This window comes from Ranitomeya imitator, chromosome 6 (assembly GCF_032444005.1).
Source record: "Ranitomeya imitator isolate aRanImi1 chromosome 6, aRanImi1.pri, whole genome shotgun sequence".
Lineage (NCBI taxonomy): Eukaryota > Metazoa > Chordata > Amphibia > Anura > Dendrobatidae > Ranitomeya > Ranitomeya imitator.
This window is the reverse complement of record NC_091287.1, coordinates 342,832,632-342,838,841: the sequence shown is the minus strand read 5'-3', so window position 1 is coordinate 342,838,841 and position 6,210 is coordinate 342,832,632.

Here is a 6,210-nt window from a genome sequence, read left to right as displayed (position 1 = left end):
CACTTCTGGTCTGCTGCCCCCTGCTGCTCGTGTGAGAACGATCACGGGCGCTGTGTGCTGGGAATGCCTGAAGCAAACGGTCAACAAGAGTTGATTGTTTGGTTGCTAATATTAGTTCCAAGTTGTCATGTGGCATAATATTTTGCAATTTGCCTTTATAGCGAGGATCAAGGAGGCAGGCCAACCAGTAATCGTCATCGTTCATCATTTTCGTAATGCGTGTGTCCCTTTTGAGGATACGTAAGGCATAATCCGCCATGTGTGCCAAAGTTCCAGTTGTCAAATCTGCGGTTGTGCTTGGTTGAGGGGCAGTTTCAGGCAAATCTACGTCACTTGTGTCCCTCAGAAACCCAGAACCCGGCCTTGCCACGCCACCAATTTCCAGTGGCCCCGGAGAAGCTTCCTCATTAAAAAAATACTCATCCCCATCATCCTCCTCGTCCTCCTCCGACCGGTTCGCCCGCTACCTCATCCTGTACACTGCCCTGACCAGACAATGGCTGACTGTCATCAAGGCTTTCCTCTTCCTCGGCTGCAGATGCAGCATCAAACTTTATGTGCATCAAACTTTGCATCAGCAGACGCATTAGGGGGATGCTCATGCTTATTATGGCGTTGTCTGCACTAACCAGCCGTGTGCATTCCTCAAAACACTGAAGGACTTGACACATGTCTTGTATCTTCGACCACTGCACACCTGACAACTCCATGTCTGCCATCCTACTGCCTGCCCGTGTATGTGTATCCTCCCACAAAAACATAACAGCCCGCCTCTGTTCGCACAGTCTCTGAAGCATGTGCAGTGTTGAGTTCCACCTTGTTGCAACGTCTATGATTAGGCGATGCTGGGGAAGGTTCAAAGACCGCTGATAGGTCTGCATACGGCTGGAGTGTACGGGCGAACGGCGGATATGTGAGCAAAGTCCGCGCACTTTGAGGAGCAGGTCGGATAACCCCGGATAACTTTTCAGGAAGCACTGCACCACCAGGTTTAAGGTGTGAGCCAGGCAAGGAATGTGTTTCAGTTGGGAAAGGGAGATGGCAGCCATGAAATTCCTTCCGTTATCACTCACTACCTTGCCTGCCTCAAGATCTACTGTGCCCAGCCACGACTGCGTTTCTCTCTGCAAGAACTCGGACAGAACTTCCACGGTGTGTCTGTTGTCGCCCAAACACTTCATAGCCAATACAGCCTGCTGACGCTTGCCAGTAGCTGCCCCATAATGGGACAACTGGTGTGCAACAGTGCCAGCTGCGGATGGAGTGGTTTGGCGACTGCGGTCTGTGGACGAGCTCTCGCTTCTGCAGAAGGACGAGGAGGAGGAGGAGGAGGGGGTGCGAACACCTACAGCCAACTGTTTCCTAGACCGTGGGCTAGGCAGAACTGTCCCAAAATTGATGTCCCCTGTGAACCCTGCATCCACCACATTCATCCAGTGTGCCGTGATGGACACGTAACGTCCCTGGCCATGCCTACTGGTCCATGCATCTGTTGTCAGGTGCACCTTTGTACTCACAGATTGCCTGAGTGCATGGACGATGCGCTCTTTAACATGCTGGTGGAGGGCTGGGATGGCTTTTCTCGAAAAGAAGTGTCGACTGGGTAGCTCGTAGCGTGGTACAGCGTAGTCCATCAGGGCTTTGAAAGCTTCACTTTCAACTAACCGGTAGGGCATCATCTCTAACGAGATTAGTCTAGCTATGTGGACGTTCAAACCCTGTCTACGCGGATGCGAGGATAAGTACTTCCTTTTTCTAACCAGAGTCTCATGTAGGGTGAGCTGGACTGGAGAGCTGGAGATCGTGGAACTAGCGGGTGTGCCGGTGGACATGGCAGACTGAGAGACGGTTGGAGATGGTATTGTTTCCGCCGGTGCCCTAGATGCAGTGTTTCCTACTACGAAACTGGTGATTCCCTGACCCTGACTGCTTTGGCCTGGCAAAGAAACCTGCACAGATACTGCAGGTGGTGCGGAAAATGGTGGCCTTACACTGACGGAAGGGATGTAGCATTGCTGACTAGCTTCATTGGCCGAGGGTGCTACAACCTTAAGGGACGTTTGGTAGTTAGTCCAGGCTTGCAAATGCATGGTGGTTAAATGTCTATGCATGCAACTTGTATTGAGACTTTTCAGATTCTGACCTCTGCTTAAGGTAGTTGAACATTTTTGACAGATGACTTTGCGCTGATCAATTGGATGTTGTTTAAAAAAATGCCAGACTGCACTCTTTTGAGCCTCGGATCCCTTTTCAGGCATTGCAGACTGAGCTTTAACCGGATGGCCACGCTGTCCTCCAACAGGTTTTGGCTTTGCCACGCGTTTTGTCCCATCTAAGGGCCCGGCAGATGGAACCTGTTGCGATGTTGATGCCTGCTGCGGCCCCTCCTCAGAACTACTGCCGCCTGCACCCTGTTCCCCCAATGGCTGCCAATCGGGGTCAACAACTGGGTCATCTATAACCTCCTCTTCTAGCTCGTGTGCAACTTCGTCTGTGTCACCGTGTAAGTCGGTGGTAGAGCGTTCGTGACGGGGCAACATAGTCTCATCAGGGTCTGATTCTGGATCAGTACCCTGCGAGGGCAATGTTGTGGTCTGAGTCAAAGGACCAGCATAGTAGTCTGGCTGTGGCTGTGCATCAGTGCACTCCATGTCAGATTCAACTTGTAATGGGCATGGCCTGTTAACTGCTTCACTTTCTAAGCCAGGGACGGTATGTGTAAAGAGCTCCATGGAGGAACCCGTTGTGTCGCCTGCTGCATCCTTCTCTGTTGTTGTTTTTGCTGAAGAGGACAATGAAGCGACTTGTCCCTGACCGTGAACATCCCCTAACGACGCGCTGCTTTTACATTTACCAGTTTCAAAAGAGGAGGCAAAAGAGCTAGAGGCTGAGTCAGCAAGGTAAGCCAAAACTTGCTCTTGCTGCTCCGGCTTTAAAAGCGGTTTTCCTACTCCCAGAAAAGGGAGCGTTCGAGGCCTTCTGTAGCCAGACGACGAACCTGGCTCCACAGCTCCAGACTTAGGTGCAATATTTTCTTTCCCATGACCACCTGATACTCCACTACCACTACCATCATTACCAGCTGACAATGAACGCCCACGGCCACGACCTCTTCCACCAGACTTCCTCATTGTTTTAAAAACTTAACCAAAGTAACGGTATTTGTTGCTGTAAAACAACTTACACGGTGAGCTATAACTTCAATACGAATTAGATATCCCTTTACAGGTGGGTGAGACCGCAAGGAAAATCAGGCACAATGTTACACACTCTGTTTTCTTTGGCACCAAATGAGAGAGATGCCACACACGCAGGACTGTCACTCAAGCACAAATGTCAATATTGATCTCCCACTTTTTTTTTTATTTTTTCAGGGAGAATTTAGAAACCAAATAGAAAAAAAAATAGGCTTTCTATGGCCCACTATTTGAGAGAGAGAGATTGCACACCCAGGAGTCAAGACTGGCACACAAGCAGAAAGGGCAATATTAATCTCCCACTGATTTTTTTTTATTTTTTCAGGGAGACTTTAGAAACCAAATTAAAAAAATGATTTTTTCAGGGAGAATTTAGAAACCAAATAAAAAAAAATGATTTTTTCAGGGAGAATTTAGAAACCAAATAAAAAAAAAAATAGGCTTTCTATGGCCCACTATTTGAGAGAGAGAGATGGCACACCCAGGAGTCAAGACTGGCACACAAGCAGAAAGGGCAATATTAATCTCCCACTGTTTTTTTTTTATTTTTTCAGGGAGAATTTAGAAACCAAATAAAGAAAAAAATAGGCTTTCTGTGGCCCACTATTTGAGAGAGAGAGATGGCACACCCAGGAGTCAAGACTGGCACACAAGCAGAAAGGCCAATATTAATCTCCCACTGATTTTTTTTTTATTTTTCAGGGAGAATTTAGAAACCAAATAAAAAAAAAATAGGCTTTCTATGGCCCACTATTTGAGAGACAGAGATGGCACACCCAGGAATCAGGAATGGCACACAAGCAGAAAGGCCAATATTAATCTCCCACTGATTTTTTTTTATTTTTTCAGGGAGACTTTAGAAACCAAATAAAAAAAAATGATTTTTTCCAGGAGAATTTAGAAACCAAATAAAAAAATGATTTTTTCAGGGAGAATTTAGAAACCAAATAAAAAAAAAATAGGCTTTCTATGGCCCACTATTTGAGAGAGAGAGATGGCGCACCCAGGAGTCAAGACTGGCACACAAGCAGAAAGGGCAATATTAATCTCCCACTGTTTTTTTTTTATTTTTTCAGGGAGAATTTAGAAACCGAATAAAAAAAAAAAAAGGCTTTCTATGGCCCACTATTTGAGAGAGAGATGGCACACCCAGGAGTCAAGACTGGCACACAAGCAGAAAGGCCAATATTAATCTCCCACTGATTTTTTTTTTATTTTTTCAGGGAGACTTTAGAAAATGTTGAAATTCATGGGTATAGATAGAGTCTATCAGTCCCAGAGAGGTGGAGACTGGGACAGGAGTATACTTCAGAGGGAGAGTAGGTGGATTTTCCGCCTGCAAACCACTACACCACACGGTCTGAATGACCATGTAGGCTTCTCTTCCTTCCTGTAGAAGCAGGGGTTAATAGGGTATCCTGACTATAGGGGCAGCCGCCGTCGAGTGGGGGCGTCACTGCGCAGGTCTAGGGTGCCAACCTCCGCGTCAGGCAGGGATCAGAATAGAGAGGGTCGGCATAGGGATTTTTTTCAGCTGCACCCTGTTCTTCTTCTTTTTTTCTGTCTATGAGGGTCCGCTGTGTCGCCTATGTAGGTTTCTCCTTCGATTAACAGCGGTTTTTTAGTACATCATGCCATCGATTTTTTGTAAATTACACTGTGCTGTGGGGTTTCATACCATCATCAGTACGTGTGTGTAGATTTTTTCATTTATTTATGTTCTTTTTGGGTGAAATATACTGTACTCCGTGATCCTGTGCACCTCATACCATGGGGTCATCACTAGCGTATTTGGGTAGTGAAAGCCTGCATGTACATGCTTTGTAAAGGGCTCTGGGGGAGTTGGTGTTTGCTTTCTCCCCTTATGGAGTTGTAGGTGCAGAGGAGGTTAGAGAGATGGATGTCTTCTTCTCCCTGTACTTGAAGAAGCGCTAAGCGCTAGAACGCACCGGCATGTGGGCGAGAGGCATGTGATGCCCGCCCACCGGATATGATGTTACGGCATGATACGCCGACGTCTTGTTATCCGGAACGGTGTTCGCATTCCCCCTTGATCCAGGGTGCTGTTGTTTTGGTTACACCGGAAGTGAGGCGCCCGGCGTCCGGAAGTTTGATGCGATGAGACGCCGGGTAACAACATATAAAAAGAGGCGGTAATCGGTCCGCCATAGCTGTATGCTCACGCTATATATGTATAAGTGATATAATCCCCTGATGAATATGACCCATATGAAACGCGTTGGGAAGCACTATACAAGAAAACGGGCCCACAGGGAATAACGCGGTTGGAAGTGAAATGACCGGTACTCTGGGCGACGGATACTCATCACTGCATTAGGCTGCCAAAATATGATCAGCAGAAGCCAGATGAGTATCATTGGTTATACTACGTATATGATTCTATATGTCACTTTGCCCTAACGTGTTGTTATTGGATGGCGCATATATGGCAATAGGGTCACCGTGGTTTTTTTTTTGGGCATTAGGAAGAGCAATGTACCGTTGGGTAGGGATACGTTGATACTGCAACAGAGGCTGTTAACTGATTATAGACATAGCCTGCTGGAACGTTATCCCGCCACTTGATTACAGTTGTGGTATAGAGCCGTGAGATCTAGAGATATACGGATTCATAGTCTCTAGCCTGTTTCTGTTGAATATACTGGTGTGTTTTCCTCACACCAGACAATATCTTACTTTGCGGTTATATGCTCATTTATATATATTTTTATATGTGTCTCTATGTTGTACGTATGCACTTTGCACTTTTGTCAGCACTAGATGTTTGCACCTTCTTTTAAATTTGAAGAATAAAGGTTATATTTTAATTGTATATACGAACCCGCTTTTCTAGTTAGTCATTCTTGGTTCTTCTTGAGTACCTGAGCCTAGCTTATTTCTGAGAATTTAGAAACCAATTAAAAAAAAATGATTTTTTCAGGGAGAATTTAGAAACCAAATAAAAAAAAAAAATAGGCTTTCTATGGCCCACTATTTGAGAGAGAGAGATGGC